This window comes from Schistocerca piceifrons, chromosome 8 (genome assembly GCF_021461385.2).
Source record: "Schistocerca piceifrons isolate TAMUIC-IGC-003096 chromosome 8, iqSchPice1.1, whole genome shotgun sequence".
NCBI classification, from domain to species: Eukaryota; Metazoa; Arthropoda; class Insecta; order Orthoptera; family Acrididae; genus Schistocerca; species Schistocerca piceifrons.
In genome coordinates, this window is record NC_060145.1 from 390,355,710 (window position 1) to 390,377,200 (window position 21,491).

Below are 21,491 nucleotides of genomic sequence, written 5' to 3' on the forward strand. Positions count from 1 at the left end.
ACCATTCACCGCCTTGTGTCACAGTGAGACAAGTGTCTCAACAGCCAGGGTCAATACTTCTAACATACAGGTACTGACGTCTGTAATTATGTCTCCGTCTCGTTTCTTTTTGAACACCCCTTATAGAATTATATATCTCGATTCCCTAAAAATATACACTCTAGATTTTATTTTTATTTTTTCGCTCTACGCATTCTAATCTTCTGAACTTTTGGAAGGTTGTATTGGACATGGAATTTTAGCGTGTAAAAAAGCCATCCTTGTTACAAAAATGTTTTCATTGTGATGTAAATAACTATAAACATTAAGCTATCGTAAGTACAAGATACACATCTTAGCATTAAGTCTCCACATAGAGAGAAAGTTGACTCAAATAAGCAATAATTGACAAGAAAGCTGCTGAGTTAAAGTTTTGAACAGAAGATACCTAAGTCAAAATTTTAGTTTGATCTTTAGTGAAACATTTAGCATACGTACAGTAAAGACTGTTCAGCTCTACAGGGTGAACGGTAATATCTAGGCGCTTCAGTCGGGGACCACGCTGCTGCTACGGTCGCAGGTTCGAATCCTGCTTTGGGCATGGATGTGTGTGATGTCCTTAGGTTGGTTTGGTTTAAGTAGTTCTAAGTCTAGAGGACTGATGTTCTGGTGCTTAGAGCCATTTGAACCATTTGAACAGTAATCAAACCGACAAACTGTAGAGACAGATTCCTGACAGGAAACGGAGGAAAAAAGGTTCTATGAACATGTGTCCGGAAACGCATGGCGCTGACGAATGGAAGTACCTCTGAACACGTGTTGTGTGTTCTTTGTGTGTTGCAGGATATGTGACTGACGCAGCGTATTATAAGCAACAAATTGGTCCGCTATTCGTGTCGGGAACAAGCCATGATGATGTTTGTGTACGGCCAAGCAGGTGGAAACGGACGAGACGCATCACGGCTATGCCAAAACAAATATCCTCACCGACACCAACCTCATCACACAATATCTTAAGCCCTTTTTGGACGCTTGTGTGATCATGGGTCCTTTCGGACAGGCAAACGTACAGAAAGGTGGCACACTGTGCCTACACCAGATCTGGAGGACTGGTCTCTACAGGATAGTGAGGTGAACCCTAGTACCCGCTACGGTCGCAGGTTCGAATCCTGCCTCGAGCATGGATGTGTGTGATGTCCTTAGGTTAGTTAGGTTTAAGTAGTTCTACGTTCTAGGGGACTGATGAAGTTAAGTCCCATAGGGCTCAGAGCCATTTGAACCATTTGAACTCTAGTACAAGCTCCAGGCACCAACATGGTGTGAGGCAAAGTACGATTATGTATGTCCTTCATGACAACTTCCACTATCCCTATCACATGCCACAAGTGTGAGGATTATCAGCAGCGGATTTCCCTCTGTGGGAAGGATTTTGTCGGTGGTTTTTGCATCAGACCATTACAATTATGAGTTTTCTGTCATCAGTCCTCTTGTACGCCCCTGATAGGTGAGTGGTCAGCGCAACGGACTGTCATGCCTACCGGCCCGGGTTCGATTCACGGCTGAGTCGGAAATTTTCTCCGCTCAGAGACTGGGTGTTGTGTCGTCCTTATCATCATCATTTTATCCCCTTTATCCCCATCGACACGCAAGTCGCCGAAGTGGCGTCAACTCGAAAGACTTGCACCAGGCGAATGGTCTACCCGACGGGAGGCCCTAGCCTCATGGCATTTCCATTTCCATCAGTCCTCTTTACCGAAGCGGCAACCTTTACCAGAACTGACATCATCAATCTGCATAATCTTCGTTTGTCAGCTGCAGACACACCACGGGTCAGAGGGACTTTAATTCGTCAGCGTCAACTCCCATGGCAATTATGCATTTTAAGACACATATTCATAGGATCTTTTTCCCTCCATTTACAGTCAGGAACCCGTCCCTACAGTTTGTCGTTTTTGTTACTGTTCACCCTGTACATGGGCACAAATCTCAAGGACCCAACTCTGACTTATGTGGTACTGAATTCAACCGTCTTTGAAGGTTTTTTTGATTGTACAATAGTTTCCTCATCATCACTTAGCGTTTTAGGAAAAACTCATTAATTCCTGAAACAGGCTCCATGACCACTTCTATATTTCTCATAAGTTTTGAGTCTATCGCGCAACGTATTTGGAACTAAATATATCTCCTTTCCTTCTCTGATTACCACTTCATGAATTTCTGCTTCTTGGTAAGGCGCTCTTCATGTTATTTTCACCATATTTACGTCGTGGCTTCCTTATATTTGCCTGTTAAAGAAGAAAACGTTAAAAATTGAGTTTATATAGTATATGTTTTGTCCGGTGCTACCCGAAATTGCCTTGTTCGGTACGTCTCAAACGTACCACTGTGGTAGTTTAACATTCTTATTGTTATTACTTGTGCTAGACGTTGTCACAGCCTAAAAATAGAGACTAATAGCAGTTGTATAAAAGTACCATAAAATGTTATATTTCTTACTTGGAAACAAAATACAACACTCCACAGATAATTGCTTCCACCGAAAACCGCGCTAGAAACAGGTAAGTCTGTGGTACTCCGAAACGCATTTTTGGTTTGATTCGAAATCGCTTGAGTGGCTGGCCCTTCATGGTCTCCACTGCAGAGGCGCTGTAGGTACGTATACTTCCCCTAGCGTTATGCGTCCACTGACATTGGAAACAGCTTTTGTCCGATACGGTCCGCTGTCTGATACAACCCAACATTCCCCTACGCATTGTCATCATCTTGCGTAAACTTCCGGTTTGCACAATATAAGTATAGCAGAAGTGAATGTTCATGAACTGCCAGAATAACATGGTGACAATTCGCAGGCTACTGTCGTCCTTCACACACACACACACACACACACACACACACACACACAGAGAGAGAGAGAGAGAGAGAGAGAGAGAGAGAGAGAGGGAGGGGGAGAGAGAGAGAGGGAGGGAGGGAGAGGGGAGGGGGGAAGGGGAGCGAGAGAGACGTCAGCAGTCCACGTGCAGGACACATTTTTGCGCATGGGCGAAGGCACATAATGTTTGGCTAGCAGGGTCATTCTTTCTCCTGTCGCGGCAATTCTGACCGCATAACTCTGAAGACTTCCGCTAGGCGTTCTCTCGAAAACAAAAGTCAGTCGCCCTGCGAGGAAGGCTCCGAACTGCTGTCGCGTCAGCTGCCGTTAATTGCTGTTCGCTGCTTTCTACAACTGTACAAATGCCGCGATCTCTAAATATGTAAGAAACCTTGATTGTCTTGTAAGTGATATTTCTCAAGGAACCTTAACGCCAGTACAATTTATTCCAAACATACGAGTTCCTGTAGGTGCTATCGCTAACGATAGGAGTCCCGCGATGCTAGAGACCCGGTGATAGCTCGAATCCTAGTTGCGTAAGAAACTTCCAGTATCAGCTTTAATCGGCAATCTTGGTACTGGTACAGGCTGATTACCAAACAAGGTTAAATTTCAAAACCTGCCCGTTGTGTCTTAGCAGGTGAATAGATGTGATACTGTTGATTTCAATCTGTCCTGTGAATTACGGCTCCGTGTCGCCCATCCTTGGTCCTAACAGAGAACAACGGACCAATGTGTTGGCACTGGAATTCGCTCTCTCCTTTCCTTTAATTTTTAACTCATCTGTAACAACAGAGACACAATAATACATTGCACTGATGTTCATCACACGCGCAGACATGTTACAGATACGACACACCTAACTTTTGGCGTCAGGTTGGAAGACTACAAAGGGCTGTCCCTCCAGTGGAACTTCCTGCAAGACAGAAACGTAGGGTTACCCTATATTGTCCGTAGCGCACATTTCCCTGTTAGGGAACTGACACTGAAACACGTAATACAATTTCATTCATCGTAAATTACGCAAGAAGTGCAACTGCAGCTGTGAAGTACAAATTCAATAAGCGAAATCAGAAAACTTTTTCCAATTTTTACTGCGTAACACCAGGCCTTCCTTGTTAGTATTCACCAGTATCAAGTGCCGTGGGATTTGTAACTACAATAACTGCATGAATATGATGTCTACGTCTGTGTTGTTCTGTATTTTAGAGCAGTCCTCCATATCTGCTAGATCTTGAATATCCTTCATTCCAGCATTACCTGCTCTGGAATGCCCACACCCATACTCAACATAATGCAAAAACGTAGTCGCTAACGTGGTGTCTGTCTGTGAGATTCTAAGCACTTATCGATGCACAAAAGCCAACAGATATAAATGACGACCAAACAGGATGCACATTACAAAGTAAAATAATGTAACTTGTTTAACTCATCTAAGCCTCGTAAAAAATAAAATTTGTAGAGCATCCCAGAATAGAAATTTATCCTGGCTGTGATCTCTCCATTCGATGTGAATTTCACTCCGCCGAAGTTATCTTCAAGTTTGCGGAAAGGAAGTAATGCAGAGCGATAGAGCAGATAACTGCGCGGATTAGGTAGCGGTTCGTAGCGTATTTCTAAAATTTTAATCACGATGTATGTAGACATTAGGCCGGTACGTTCCCATGGTATACAGATAAGTTGTCCTAAAGAAATTTAGTCTGTTTTTATCAGTTTCTCATAAGACGTGTGTAACAAAAATGTAAAATATGCATCTTGACCTTTCGCGTTTTTGGGTACTCTATAGGTTTCACGACGAGATAATGTCAAAAAGTGTTGTCACTACCTTCCAAACTAACAGAGTTGTTTCCTCCGTCTTTAGAGCGTTGTTAAAAGAAAGTTCCACTGTCTTTACCGTTTCTTGATATCGTCAAGAGGTAATGCAACAGACCAAACATTACACAGAAGTAGCCACACGATCCGCTTGATCAACTCTGAACGGACGTCACACTCACTATAACAACAGCAGCTCGTAATGAAATATTTCAGTGCTGCGTACACAGTCACTTAGGGCGCGAACAGTTCCTGCTGCCCTGTGGATCTTCAGCTGGGAGACAACGACACGAGACTCTGAATGTTTTAAGTTCAAGTCTGGCCTTCCACGTTTACGTATTCTCCGTGATCCTCAAAGCACTTCAGGCATCGTCTATGGTGGTTCCGACAAGGAGGAAGTCACAATCGATTTCCTGTCCCACCTGGCGGTAGAGCACTATCCAAGCTCTAAGCGTGAGGCCAACAGTCGTGAGGGTTTTCTTTGATACTGTTGATGGAAACCGTAACGACAGTAACGCAATATATATGAGCTCCAGGCTGAAGCGGTATCATGCCGGAAATGACATGTGCACAGAAGTATCGTACGGTGCTAACCGAGCTGGACCCATACATATTCTATCGGAAACAGATCTTGGGACCTTGCTGGCCACGGGATATCTCTACATCACACAGACGGTGTATAGAGACACATGTCAAGGATGGACGACCATTATTCTGTTGCAAAATGACACCATCGGAAGTAACACATGACACTATCTTCTTCACAGGCTAGCTGACACACAACTTTTGTAACGGGTGTTTGATGTCCGGAATACTGTCACTGGAAGAGAGAACCGAGCTGCACCCACACATATTCTATCGGAAACAGATCTGGGGACCTTGTTGGCCACAGGGGTATCATTACATCATGTAGACAATGCATAGAGACACGTGTCAAGTATGGAGAGCATCGTACTGCTGCAACTGCTGCAAAATGGCACCCCGATATCGTCCCATGAGAAGTAACACATGACGTACAGGTCATCCAAAGCGTACCGTTGTGACGTCAGACTTCCTTAATTGCTAGCAACTGTTTCCTGAAGTCGTGCTCGATGGATCACCACACCATGTCTCCGGGGTAACACTGCTATGCCTCTCCGGCACATTGGATAACAGCATCCCTTCTTAGGTCGCCTTCATACTTATCGATGATAGTCATCGAGGTTAGCACGGAACCGCACTTCATTGCTGCATACAGTGCGACGCCATTCTTCAGCTGTCCCCTGCTACCTAAATACGGCGGCACAGCAAATCAGCTGTTTCTGTGGTGGTGTTAACAGCCGCCGGCCGGGGTGGCCGAGCGGTTATAGGCTCTGCACTCTGGAACCGCGCGACCGCTACGGTCGCAGGTTCGAATCCTGCCTCGGGCATGGATGTGTGTGATGTCGTTAGGTTGGTTAGGTTTAAGTAGCTCTAAGTTCTAGGGGACTGATGACCTCAGATGTTAAGTCCCATAGTGCTCAGAGCCATTTGAGCCATTTTTTTGGTAACAGCCCTAACCCGACTGCTGCCAGTCTACCACCAATAGCGCGGGATGATAGAATGTTGGCTGCGGGAAGTCCATTACTTGCTCTCAGATGTCAGGCGCAAATGTAGAGGGCTTATGATGAGCTCGGTGCGCGATACAGTGATCCTCCCTTGCGGTGGACAGACATGGTTGACCAGAAACCTGAGGACGAATATGCCTGCCCTCACGTTGCCAACCAGTCCAGTATCGGATGACTGTAGCTTCTGAATACCGAAAAATTTAGATGTTGCACAGTTCGATCTGACGGTCAAATTCTGTCATGTTCTCACCGGTGCTGCCACGGGCAACAGCTCTGCTAGTTGCCAGGGTCGACATACGCACGCGCGCCACATTGGGTCTATCTGATTGGCTGCTGATGATGTCATCATGTCTATAAGCAAGAAACCGTAGCAGCCTCGACAGTCAGTGAATTCCTGACGACGATGGCGGAGATGGTCATCGAAAGGTCGACGATTTTATTCGAACTGACGCAGCTTGAAGACCGAGAACATTCTATTCATGTATGCCGTCGCGAAAGACTCCGAGGACACATGTTCTCCATGTCCTTCAAAGTGATCACCCAACATCTGACGCTGTTCACGTGCCTTATATACCCTACCAGGCCTGGTAACAACACTAAACGTGAGCAACACTAATGGACTCTGCTGGCCACTCTACCTGAGAACTGCAACTCCAACCACTTATGTACCAATCCTTGTGTGTACGTGAACGAAGTTACATTCACTTGCGACCATGTCCTCTGGGTACTTAACTTATCAGGCACCACAGTATAGTCACGGTGGTCGAAATTTCGTAGGATATAAACAGATTATCGATTTAGTCGTTAAAACAGTAGTGTATAAAGTCAGTGAAAAACCTATCTAGATCGCGATGGGTGTTTTATTAAAATGACCCGTTTCGGCCTAGGTTTGGGTTATCTTCAGACAGCACCATCAAGCTGTAGCTGACGATGCGTAGAATAATCAGGTGATCTCAGTCGCTGAAACTGCTCTACTGTATAAGTTCTTCATGGGTAGATCTACTGTTTTGTTACGTACACTAGAGCGCTACTAGCAGTTTGGTGGATATTTTGTGGTGACCTATTATACACTACTGGCCATTAAAATTGATATACCACCGAGGTGACGTGCTACAGACGCAAAATTTAACCAACAGGAAGAAGATGCTGTGATATGCAAATGATTAGCTTTTCAGAGCATTCACACAAGGTTGGCGCCGGTGGCGACACCTACAACGTGCTGACATGAGGAAAGTTTCCAACCGATTTCTCGTACAAACAGCAGTTGACCGGCGTTGCCTGGTGAAACTTTGTTGTGATGCCTCGTGTAAGGACGAGAAATGCGTACCATCACGTTTCCGACTTTAATAAAGGTCGGATTGTAGCCTATCGAGATTGCGGTTTATCATATCTAAGCGTTGCTCCTTGCTTTGGTCGAGATCCAATGACTGTTATCAGAATACGGAATCGGTGGGTTCTGGAGGGTAATACGGAACGCCGTGCTGGATCCCAACGGCCGCGTATCACTAACAGTCGAGATGACAGGCATCTTATGCGCATGGCTGTAGCGGATCTTGCAGCCACGTCTCGATCCCTGAGTCACCAGATGGGGACGTTTGCAAGACAACAGCCATCTGCACGAACAGTTCGACGACGTTTGCAGCAGCATGGACTATCAGCTCGGAGACCATGGCTGCGGTTACCCGTGACGCTGCTTCACAGACAGGAGCGCCTGCTATGTTGTACTCAACGACGACACTGGGTGCACGAATGGCAAGACGTCATTTTTTCGGATGAATCCAGGTTCTGTTTCCAGCATCATGATGGTCACATCCTTGTTTGATGACATCACGGTGAACGCACATTGGAAGCGTGTATTCATAATCGCTATACTGGCTTATCACGCGGCGTGATGGTATGGGGTCGTATTGGTTCCACGTCTCGGTCACCTCTTGTTCGCATTGACGGCTCTTTGAACTGTAGACGTTACATTTCAAATGTGTTACGACCCGTGGCTCAACCCTTCATTCGATCCCTGCGAAAGGCTACATTTCAGCAGGATAATGCACGACCGCATGTTGCAGGTCCTGTACGGGCCTTTCTGGATACAGAAATTGTTCGACTGCTGCCCTGGCCAGCACATTCTCCAGATCTCTCACCAACTGAAAACGTCTGGTCAATGGTGGCCGAGCAACTGGCTCGTCACAATACGCCAGTCACTACTCTTGATGAACTGTGGTATCGTGTTGAAGCTGCATGGGCAACTGTACCTGTACACGCCATCCAAGCTCTGTTTGACTCAATGCCCAGGTGTATCAACGCCGTTATTACGGCTAGAGGTGGTTCTTCTGGGTACTGATTTCTCAAGATCTATGCACCCAAATTGCGTGAAAATGTAATCACATGTCAGCCTAGTATAATATATTTGTCCAATGAATACCCGTTTATCATCTATATTTCTTCTTGGTGTAGCAAATGTTAATGGCCAGTAGTGTATTTCCGTAGCGGGCATTCCATACCACACAGTAAACTACGTGAACTCTCATACTCACAACAAGTATTCTCTGATGTCTTCCCCATGTACACCCACTACAGGCACCTAATATTACCATGTGCTCTGTGGTCCAGTAACAGCGAAACACGTCTGTACTCAAGTCAGATGTAGCCACTGTGAGTCGTTCAGCTTACCCATACGTCCACATAATCGAGAGGTAATGAATTAGAGATAGCTGATGTTTAATATCTGATAGTGATTCGGACTCCCAGTCCAGCCTCAATATCGATACGGAGAACACGTTAGGGATACTCAGGCTACATATCCCGGCCGAAGTTTTCTGCCATGCAAACCGCCCCCGCCACCTCCGCTGCCAGCCTGACACGTGGAGGCGCCCGCTGACGTGAGCGTATTGGTAAATACAGTGGCCCAACTCTTGCTAGCCAGTCTCTTGCTAGTCTTCGAAGCCTATAGTTACGCGCAATTGAACAGTAGAATTTTGACCTTGCCTGTATTACGTTTGTGATCCGGATTGCTTCCTGGGCTATAATATACGCTTAAGACGACCTTGCTACACTCTGGACTTGTTTTTGTTTAGTCGTTCACTCCGTGAACTCCACCGTCGTCGACCGGAGGAACCCTCTGTAAGTTCCGTCGGTCTCGGCGTTACCGCCAGTGCGAGTAATCATAAACTGTGTTGTACCTACGTAGCGTAGGATAGAAAATGATGCATCGGAAAAATACCTCTCCTTTCGCCACAGCGAACGTAAACCAAAGTGTTTAAAAGTGTGTGTGATGTCACTGTATCTTGTACATGAATTAAAATAGAAACTTCGGCAGGATTTTAACGTACGCATCGCACTCTCTGGTACATCTAGCTCGCTGGCAGAGCGTTGATGAGCTCGCCGTTCAGCGCCATAAAACGCCAGTCAAATCACTAACTGGCTCGCTCGTTTCTTTACCCAATGTGTATCTAGATGGTGATTTCTCAGTTACAAAAGGCGTTGTATGTTCTCCGCTTCAACAATAGCGTACTAAAGCTTTGTTCCCATACAATAAAGTCTGTCTTATCTTTAATATGTAATGCATTTTATCAATTCAAGCCATTTTTGCAGGGAGACCGGAATCTGCCGTTGTTAAACACCTCTTTAAGAAAATTTAAGTTCTATGGGACTGAAGTTACAGCCGATCAAAGGATAATGTGGTATCTATCCAAAAGAATGCGAGAAGTTGTATTAATAATTCAACCAATGTAATCTGGGGAGAAATCACATGTAGGGTTCCCTAAGGCTCAGTCTTAGGTTCGCTATTGTTCCTCAAGTATGTAAACGATTTTCTGTCTAATATACAAAAGCAGAATTACTTCTTTTTGCAGATGACACTAATATTGTAATCAGTTCCAAGCAACACACATAGCCACAGAAGAAAGGGTAAACGAGGCTCTTAAAAGTACCACTGACTAGTTTTCTACGAATGGTCTCACTACTAGTTTTAAAAAGACACAGCATATTCAGTTCTGCACATCTATGGGCATTACACCAATCATAAGTGTAACATATGGTGACGAAATAATAAATGGGATGGAAACTTCAAAATTGAAAACTTGATGAGAATTTTAGCTGGTAAAAGTGTATTTTGGAACTCCTAAAACAATTTAGTTCAGCCACATTTACACTTAGAATCATTGTGACACTTGGAGAAAGGCAGATCATTAATACGATATATTTTGCATATTTTCATTCGCTAACGTCATATAGAATACCATTCTGGGGTAAATCATCTAAGAAAGAAAGTCTTGATTGCTCGAAAACGTACTATATGAATAGTATGTAGTGCTGACCCATGATCATCTTACAGGCATTGTTTAATGAATGGAGCATTGTGACTACTGCTTTACAGCATAATTATTCCTTCATGAAGTTTGTTGTAAATAATCCACTGTAGTTCTGTGACTGGTATCAGAAATGTTATTTACAAACAGACCCATTGTTTTCAGAATCGTGAGTTTTCACAAACCGTTTCTAATGTATCTAATAAGATAAAATTTGAAATAGAATAAAAAAGTTTCTCCTTGACAATTCCTTCTATTCTGTAAAAGAATTTCTGTTATTGTAATGTGTAAATGGTGGTGGGTAGGAATTACTAACATCTGCATGTTTAACAATAATATTTTTTTTATAAAAAGGAAAAAACTGATAATTGTTTAGCATGTAGCCATATTTACAAAGTAATTTATGATGTGAATGAAACGACTCGTTCCACATCATTACGATTTATTGTGCAAATGGTCCCAACGAGTGCATTTCAGTTACAGCTGTGTGGAGTGATTTTCGTCAAGCGTACGGCACTTCACCTCTTAAAACTCAAAGCATTCTATAATGGCATCAGGATTTTCAAGTAAACGGGAATTCGTATGTCACTCTCGAGTGCTTTTTCATGACGTAGAGAGCACTGAACCGAGTTTTGCGCATAGTCTTCAGAAGTATAGTTATTATGCCAGCCGAGACTTAGGAATTCCTTATGTGTTGCTCTGGGGCATTTAGCAGCGGCGTTTGTGTTTCAAACCACGTCTTCCTTTTTTTCAAAAGAACCTTTACAGGAATTCCGTTCCTGAATATGTTGGGACTCCACATTTGTAAGAACAGGGCATATCGCCACCACCCTGGCAGCGACATGTATAGTGATGAGCCCAAACATTATGACTACTGTCCACAGCGAGATCGAGTGCCACCTGGTGGTGTTGAGATCACGTGACGCAGTAAGGAAAGTGTGCACGCGCAGCAGCGACTAATGGGGAACATTTCAGCGACGACACAAGCCGCAAATAGGGAAATTCAATGACATAAGAGCCTTGGACAAAGGGCCGCTTGTGATGGATTTGCTCCTGGGAAATAGCATCTCGGAAACAATGAAGCTGGTCGGCTGTCTGTGTGCTACTGACATGAGCATCTATGAAAGGTGGTGGAATGAGAGTAAAAACACAATGAGAGAAGGCATTAGATGTCCAAATCTCATCACAGAACATGGAGACCATCGGCTTGCTCGCTCTTTAAAGCAGGATAGGTGGTGATTTTGTGAAAGAGCTAACCACAGAGTACAACGCTAATCCAGGCACAGCCAGTTCAAAGGACACCGTTCAGCACACATTGCTGAACATGGACCTTTGCTGCAGAATATCCGGGCATGTTTCCATGTTCACCCAACGACACCGTCAGTTACTACGGCAGTGGACAGAAAATTGCTGCCCTGTCCCTGATCGAGTGAATCGCGTTTCTTGTTGCTCCAAGTCGATCATCATGTCTGGATTTGTAGTCACCCAAGTGAAAGACTGTTCACAATATGCACCATGGCACGAGCGCAGGCCGGTGGGGGTGCTATTGTGCTATGGCGGACATTCACCCGGGGTTCCTTGCGACCTGCGATATAATCGAAGGCACGATGACGGCTGTGAACTGTGTGAGCATTACTGCGGACTACCTGCATCCCATGACCCTGACGCTTTTCCCGACAGTAATGGAATCTTACAGCAGGATAACTATCGTTGTCATAAGGCCTGACCTGTGTTACAGTGGTTTGAGAAGCGTGATAGCAATTCAAGGTGATATCTTGGACACTACATTCACCTGATTTCAACCCAGCGCAACACGTCTGTGGTGTTATTGGCCACCAGCTCCGCGCCCATAAACCATCCGTCAGTAATTTATGGCAGTTGGGTGACCTGTGCCTAGACACCTGATGCCACGCACCTCCAAAAATCTACCATGGTCTTGTCGAATCATGTCAAGCAGTATCGCTGCTGTATTGCATTCCGAAGATGGACCAGCATGTTGTTAAGTAGGTTGTCGTAGTGTTTTGGTTAAAAAAATGGCTCTGTGCACTATGGGACTTAACTTCTGAGGTCATCAGTCTCCTAGAACTTAAAACTACTTAAAGCTAACTAATCCAAGGACATCACACACATCCATGCCCGAGGCAGGATTCGAACCTGCGACCGCAGCGGTCGCGCGGTTCCAGACTGTAGCACCTAGAACCACTCGGCCAGGTGTTTTGGTTCATCAGTGTAAGAGCACTTCTCAACAATGGGCTGTTTCAACAATGGCCGTACGGGTCTGGCATTGCAAAATTCAAATGGCTCTGAGCACTATGGGACTTAACATCCCAGGTCGTCAGTCCCCTAGACTTTGAACTACTTAAACCTAACTAACCTAAGGACAACACACACGTCCATGCCCGAGGCAGGATTCGAATCTGCGACCGTAGCAGCAGCGCAGTTCCGGACTGAAACGCCTAGAACCGCTCGGCCACAATGGTCGGCCTGGCATGGTACCATTGGTCTCTAAGATCGCCTCATCTAACACTTGTCTGGGAAACACTCCCTTTTCCAAAACTCTGTATGAACTGCGACAACGCACTAGACATGCCCACAAAAGTATGAGATCAGTCTCACCATTCTCTGGTTGTTTGTTGTAAAAAGTATCCCAGTTCTGTACATTTATGTATGTAAAACTTGTATCCTTGTAAATTTGGAAGTTTCTTTTGGTAATAAAAATTTTGTAGTCCTAAGCATAAGTTAAACTTTTTCAGTAACCTAGAAGACATTTCATTGCTCCTCGTCCAGGCCGCGAAGGCCCATGGGGTGTCTACTGGCAGCCGGTCACTTTTTGCCTTGCTGCTTCATGCGAATGTGGTATGGATGGGCATGTGGTCAGCACACCGCTCTCCCGGCCGTAATCCTGACTTTCCATACCATAAGTCTTGCGAAATCGAATGAATCTGAAATAACCTGTAGTTCTGTGTACCAGATCGTGGATTTATGAAACACGTTACATTCCGTCCCCTGGATTGTGTTGCAGGCCTTTGCAAGTACTACCGTGTCTCGGGTGTTCAGTGATTATTTTTCAACCTCTCGCTGTCATAGCCAACTGTCAATATTCGTGGGTCGCTGTCGACTACCAAGCGAGGTGGCGCAGTGGTTAGCACACTGGACTCGCATTCGGGAGGACGACGGTTCAATCCCGCGTCCGGCCATCCTGATTTAGGTTTTCCGTGATTTCCCTAAATCGCTCCAGGCAAATGCCGGGATGGTTCCTCTGAAACGGCACGGCCGACTTCCTTCCCTAATCCGATGAGACCGATGACCTCGCTGTTTGGTCTCTTCCCCCAAACAATCCAATCCAATCCGCTGTCGACTTTTGCGAACTGCAGCCGGGGAACGAGGGTAACAGTGCCCCAACGCTGCACATCAACAACCTGTGAGCAGCTGCGCTGTACAGACGATGCCCTCACTATGTGTTATAAGCGCAAACGCTGTTCATGTATATCTCTGGTCACGCGACGCCATACGACAGAGAAATTAACACATCTACAAGGATACCACCGTTTGACGCTCTAAGCAGAGAGACTTTGCACATGAGACACGGTACACGCTGCACACACATACGGCAGTGTGTGGGTCAGTCAGAAACCATCCTACTTGCCAGGAGAGCTTCGTTAATGCAGGTTTTGAGGGTATTCACGTGTGTGGATATTTACATAGTGTGTAATAGGGTAGAACGGCTGGGGTCAGATCAGACTTGCGACTTCATGTAAGGCGAAATCTCATAACAATTCATTCGTTGTTTGTAATAAAACATTGAAAGTAGCTGATATTGCCAGTGTCTAAGTAATATGCCTTATCTGCTTATAGCCGTTGAAAACAGCTAAATAAACACGAAAAATAGTGTTCCTCAACCCCAGTTTTCACCCTTTAGTAATGACCATTCCTAATGTACAAATTGTGGTATAACCCTTGTTTGCAACAGTATCGTTGAGCAGGGTTTAAAAAAATTATAATCAGCAGGAGAATACAGGTGATTTTTTTTTTTGTAGTAGTATTCAGCCAGTTATCAGTTTTCGAGAAAAGCAGTGAATGGTGGAAGGACTGAGTTGTCTTTTTATTTGTCTATTTAATTTAGTACTTTGATTCTATGTATCTCCAAACTGATGGAATCAATTTCTACGTTTAGCACAGGAAATTAAAGGAATAAAAAATCGGAAATAGTTTTTTTAGCGGTGTTAACTCTCAAGTTAAACTGGCGTTGAATGAAAAAATATAACCGAAAACTGGTTGTTTCAGCGATAATCGCCATCCCTATTTTATGCAAGTGCACTTTAACGCACAGTACTTTTCTCAGAACCATTCCTGCTAGAGCGCTACTGACGATGAAAGATTAGCAGTGTCATCTACTGAGAGTTGTGATAAACTTCATCGCACCTGTTGAGTGAACGTCTTAACACAAAGAATATATTTGTGTTTTTGTGCAAAATGAGCAAATTTTGTTACTGAAATATCGAAGCTCCTAGGGAGTATACCTTCTGGAATGAGAATTCATGCAAATTATAAAAATTGATGTATGTGTGTGCGTGTATGTTCCATATCTCTTCCTAAACCACTGGATCTATTTTAACCAGACTTGGTACACAAATCCCATAATAGCAGGAAACAATCGCTGTTGGGGTCACCTACAAATTCTTAATCTGTCCCATCCTCTGTTATGCCAGTCGTGCTTCGATATCCGACCCACCAAGTCCCTCCAGATCCTCGATTGCCTTGCACTCCACCTCGCCTTCCGTATACGCCTCCCGTCCCCCACACGGATCCTCTATGACCTGATTCCTTTCACCCATCTGCTTCTTTTCCTTGAACATATACGTGTCCTCTATACCTTCCGCCAATTCGATCTCTCCATCCCCTGGTTGCGCCTTTCTTCTCCAACCTCTGCCCACTGCCACACCTTCACCATTGCGTCCTCCCTACCCTCCACCTCTATACCCTCTATCTCCTTTCCCAAGGTGGCTTCCATCAACTCCCGCTCCTGGATGATGCCCTCTCTCACTTCATTTATCTCTCCTATCAACTCTGATCCTCACCTACCCCTCCGTCCCTCTGTCCTTTTCCCAGGCTCCCTCTCCTCCCCTTCCATCCTGGTTTTCACCACCTACCCTCTGACTCCATTCTCCCCTGCAAATCCTTTTGCTTTCCCATCCACTGCCTTTCCCACTCCTTCTCGTGTCCATCCTGCCCCCCCCCCCCCCTCTTTTATGTGTCCTCTCCCTCCATCAGCTCCCTCATTTTCGCTTTTCCTCTCCTCCCCCTTTTTTCTCCCTCATCTGTCCAGGTCCTTCCCCTCCCCCCCCCCCCCCATCTAACTTGTGTTAACGCGACAGTGTTTATGTGAGTGTTCAGTCTTGTGCGTCACAGCCACCATGCTGTCGCTACACGTGTTTTTTAACTCTTGCGAACAGAAACGTGAAAGTCGCCGTGTTTTTTTTTAATTGTGCTTGTCTAATTACTATGTGTTTTACTCAGCATCGCCAACCCTTTCTTTTTATGTTTTCATTTCTGCAACATTTCACCATGTCCCAGTTTTAAAGTCACCGTTTTACCGCCTGTTTATATCGTTTGTTTATCTACTCACTAAGTTTTTAACACTTCTGTAGGCTGCAGAACGGCATATTACGAAGCTGCCAGCCCCCTCTCCCCTCCCCCTCCCCCCACCCAAGGGGGGAAATCGAAATCCAATAAAGGAAAAAAAGTCTGTGAGTGTAATAACCACCTTCCTATCATAGTTTACGAGATACGATGTTACAAACAACGAGATGCGTGAAAAGCTGGCGTTTAAATTTGTCGCTTCTGTGCCACTAATTATATTCGCAATAAATTTCGCAAACAGTATTCGCATAAAACCTCCTAGCAGATCAAAACTGTGTGTCGGACCGAGACTCGAACTCGGGACCTTTGTCTTCCAGGAGTGCTAGTTCTGTAAGTTTCGCAGGAGAGGTTCTGTGAAGTTTGGAAGGTAGGAGAGGAGGTACTGGCGGAAGTAAAGCTGTGAGGATGGGACGTGACTCGTGCCTCTGCCCTCTGTAATAAGAAACTGAGTCAGCAGATCAACGATGAACTTTAACAGATGTCATGGGAAGTCCGTGTAAGGAAAAGGTCCCGAGTTCGAGTCTCGGTCCGACACACAGTTTTGATCTGCCAGGAAGTTTCATATCAGCGCACGCTCCGCTGCAGAGTGAAGGTTTCATTCTAGTATTCACATCTACCGCAAAATACACATACAACATTGTACGGTGGACCACACATAGTTCAGGACATATGACTTCTTAAACATTGAGACGTTTTAAAAACTGCCACACTGTGCATGAAGTTTAAATTTGTTATGACTTTCCTACTGAGTCTATTCACATCATATTTCGTAGGCAGTATCCACATATGCCGCAGAATGGTCCTACACAAATATATCATTGTGCCGCACATAGTTCAAGAGATATGACGTCATAAACACTAAGATGCTTGAGAAAATGCCGCATCATGCACGAAGTTTTAATGCTTTTATTCTTTACTGCTAATGACCCCTACAGTCGAGTCATCTTTAGGAAATCCCTGACACATGGTAGCGCTTTTGACAGCTTTCAACAGCAATGTGCAAACAACCGCAGTTGAAAATAATAGCCAGCTATAAAGGTATGAAAAGGCGTTGCCAAAGACACGTTTACAATCTGGCGTTGTAGCCACACGGAGTCTGCTGCACAATTTCAAAGGTGGTTCCACGAATATATGGAAATGAATTTTTTTTTTAATGTTACACTACAAACACAGTAACTTTTTTTATTTTAATAGAAATTTGGCCAAGTGAATATCCATTCAATGCCGGGTTTGTTATCCAGTGGATAAATATATGATTGTTTACAGGAGCGTAATCTACTTTACAAGTTAGATTTGTATAATTTGACAGCGTGGAAGTTACCACTGTAGTACCGTAACTAATTCGAACATGGCTATGGGGCGCGATTACGCAGTTTCGCATTGCCATCCTAAGTGATACCCAAGCCGAGGAAATTTTAAGACGAAAGCAGTTGGAAATGAAATCTAAAACAATGAAGACACAGGAGAATAGGAAATAGAAATGCTAAGAAAACCAGTTGACTCGATGAATCTAAGCAAGCAAGAACAAGGAAAAACGTGGATAGGCCTATTTTGTTGCCAACATCAGTGTTCTGCCTAAACGCAAGTTTTCATAAGGTAACTCTGTATGCTCTCCTGTTTTCTGCCATATTCTTCAGGTCTGTGTAACTTCCACTCCCCATCATCTTTTATCTCCTCCATCATCTCAATCTCCTCTCACAAATTAGTGCTTCCGAAGAGTCTGTTAGCAATCACTCTTGGCTAAACGAAGGACCCATCCAGTTCTTCCTCCTACCTTATAACCTGCAAGAATCTGATGAAGAGGATGAAAGTTGCTTGCGTATTTATTGCTTGAAACGATACAAGAATGGCCTTAGGTGTAAAATGTGGGTTTACGAAAATTGTGCTGCAGGAAGTACATTATTTTTGTGTGTATAAATTGCAGCGTGGACAACGATGATGAACTGACCTTTAATTAACATTCAAACTATTATGTTAGCCATATTATCATAATAGATGGAATTCGCCAAAATTTAAATAATTACTACCAGAAAAAGTTTTGCGTTTTACCATGTTAACTGGTGTAAGTTAGGCTGTAATTTTGTTCACTGCAAATAAAACATATTTAGTAGAATGTTTTGTTTACGCATTATTGTGTTCTATGATATGCATAAACGTGTCCCCATAGACGTGTAAACTTGCCCCGCACCCGGGGCACATTTATTCACTCAACTTGAGATTATATAAAATTTTTTTGAACTCTTAAATGGAATGTTGTGTTAAAAGTATACACACGTACTTTCACTTCAATAAGCATGCTATAAGACTAAACAATTTTAAACGCGATAAATCTAACCACAACAATTTTAAAAATTCCGGTAAGAAATCCTCATAAAAGTGCCCCAGTCTACCCTACCTTATTTATCACGCTTACAGCTCCACTGAATGAGATGTAAGCGCTTTGGATAAAGATCACAACCATCGAAAGAGAGCAAGCGAGCGAGAAAGAGTGGTTCAGTAGATTTTGGTTAGGATGGAATCCAAATAGTTTTCGGTGTATCGTCGAGTCCACGTTAGGCGTGTCGGCGCTTTTGTTAGGGTGAAAGGCGTGATACAGGATGTAAGCTGTCCAGCTTATTTTTGGTATTCAAGAAAGGTGGTATAAGATCATACAAGGAAGGCTTTCACGACCGGGTGTTTCAGCTGCTGAGACTCAGTCGGCAACACTCGGCACAACCAGGAGCACCTCCGAAGATCTCTAACGTAGCCTTGGAAGAAACGTCACGGATTGAAGAGTTCCATGGACCACTGCCATACAACCCGGAAACATTCTCACTGGTGTAAGATCAACTCTCATTCAATGTGTCATATTTCATATGTGTATACCCGGTATTTTTCAAACAGAGTTTTTCGATACTCGATATGTTACGCTAAAGAGGTTCTGAGTATAAGCAGAATGATCTTTGGTTGTTAGTACGAGTAGTATTGTCGTTGGAATAAGCATTCCAAGAGAAGCTAGAGAGACAGTCGGGCGTTGGCTATCTACATCAACATCTCTACATGGATACTCTGCAAATCGCATCTAAGTGCCTGGCCGAGGGTTAAGCGAATCACCTTCACAATAATTCTCTATCATTCCAATCACGCACTGCGCGCGGAAGAAATGAACACCTATGCCTCTCGGAGTGAGCTCTTATTTCCCTTCTTTTATTATGATGGTCGTTTCTCCCTATGTAGGTCGGCGTCACAAAATATTTTCGCATTCGGAGGAGAAAGTTGGTGACTGAAATTTCGTGAGAAGAATCTGCCGCAACGTGAAACACCTTGTTTTAATGATGTCCACGCCAAATTCTGTATCATTTCAGTGACACTCTCTCCCCTATTTGGCGATAACTCAGAACGTCCTGCTCTTCTTTGAACTTTCTCGATATACTCCGTCAATCCTATCCCGTAAGAGTCCCACACCGTGCAGCAGTATTCTAAAAGAGGACGGACAAGCTTAGTATAGGCTGCCTCTTTAGTAGATCTGTTACATTTTCTAAGTGTCCTGCCAACAAAACACAGTCTTTGGTTAACCTTTCCCACAATATTTTCTATGTGTTATTTCCAATTTAAGTTGTTCTTAATCGCAATTCCTACGTATTTAGTTGAAATTACGGCCAATAGATTTGACTGATTTATCGTACAACCGAAGTTTAACTGATGCCTTTTAGTACTCATGTAGATGACCTCACATTTTTCATTATTTAGGGTTAATTGCCAATTTTTGCACCATAGAGATATCTTTTCTAAATCGTTTTGTAAATCTGTTTTGATCTTCTGATGAGTCTATTAGACGATAAACGACAGCATCATCTGCAAACAACGTAAGCTGGCTGCTCAGATTGTCTCTGAAACGGTTTATATAAATAAGGAACAACAGAGGGCCTGTAACACCATCTAGTTCACCACCAGAAATCACTTCTGTTTTACTGGATAAGTTTCCGTCAATCACTACAAACTGTGACCTCTCTGACAGGAATTCAGGAATCCGGTCACATAATTGAGAGGACATTACATACACACGAAATTTCACTATAAGCCGCTGATGTTTTATAGTGTCAAAAAGTCTTCTGGGAAATCTGGAAATACGTAACCAATTTTAAATCCGTTGTCAATAGCACTCAACACGTTGTGTGAGTAAAGAGCTAGTTGCGTTTCACAATAACGATATTTTCTAAATCCGTGTTGGTTGTGTGTCGATAGACCGTTTTCTTCGAGGTAATTCATAATGTTCGAACACAATATATGTTCCAAACTCCTGCTATGCTACGAAGTGGATGGAAATAGCTTGCAGATCACAGAGATAAAGATACAGTACAGGATTAAATGTAAATCATGGTTTGGTTCAAATGGTTCAAATGGCTCTGAGCACTATGCGACTTAACTTCTGAGGTCTTCAGTCGCCTAGAACTTAAAACTAATTAAACCTACCTAACCTACGGGCATAACACACATCGATGCCCGAGGCAGGATTCGAATCTGCGACCGTAGCGGTCGCTCGGTTCCAGACTGTAGCGCCTAGAACCGCACGGCCACTCCGGCCGGCCATGGTTTGGTAAAGATAAATTCGACAAATGAAGTTTATGAGGTAACGTTATTGCTGAATTGCTAGCTTGAGCGTCATTGTGAAGTGTTTGACAAACAGAAGGTGTTAGTGGAATTTCTCTTTATTCACTCGGGCTGGTCGGTTCCATTGCTTAGATGAGTAATAAACGGAATTGCCGTGTGGCTAGGGCCTCCCGTCGTGTAGACTGTTCGCCAGATGCACGTCTTTCGAGTTGACGCCACTTAGACGACTTGCGTGTCGATGGGGATGAAATGATGACGATAAGGACAACACAATACCCAGTCCCTGAGCGGAGAAAATCTCCGACATAGCCGGGAATCGAACCCGGGCCATGATGTATGACATACCATAGCGCTGACCACTCAGCTACCAGGGGCGGACGCTTAGATGAGCAGACGTAAAGCTAGCTACTCACGTGACTTACACTTAGAGGTTGTAGATTGTATCACTCCTTTACCATTTTAGAAATAAGTTTCATGGCAAAGAAATATTTCTTATAAAATATAATTTTGTAATGATGACTGTAATAGCGTTTTAGGTCACAATAGTAAACACTAGAAACGTAATAACGCCACTGTACTATGCAGCTGCAGCTTCGAGAGTTAGGAGGAGCTGTTTCGATACTGGAGCTACAAAGCTGAAATGCGGCAAAGGTACACTAGGAAGAAAAGTTTTCCTCTTACGTATATTAGTGCCTTCACCCTGTAGTGGAA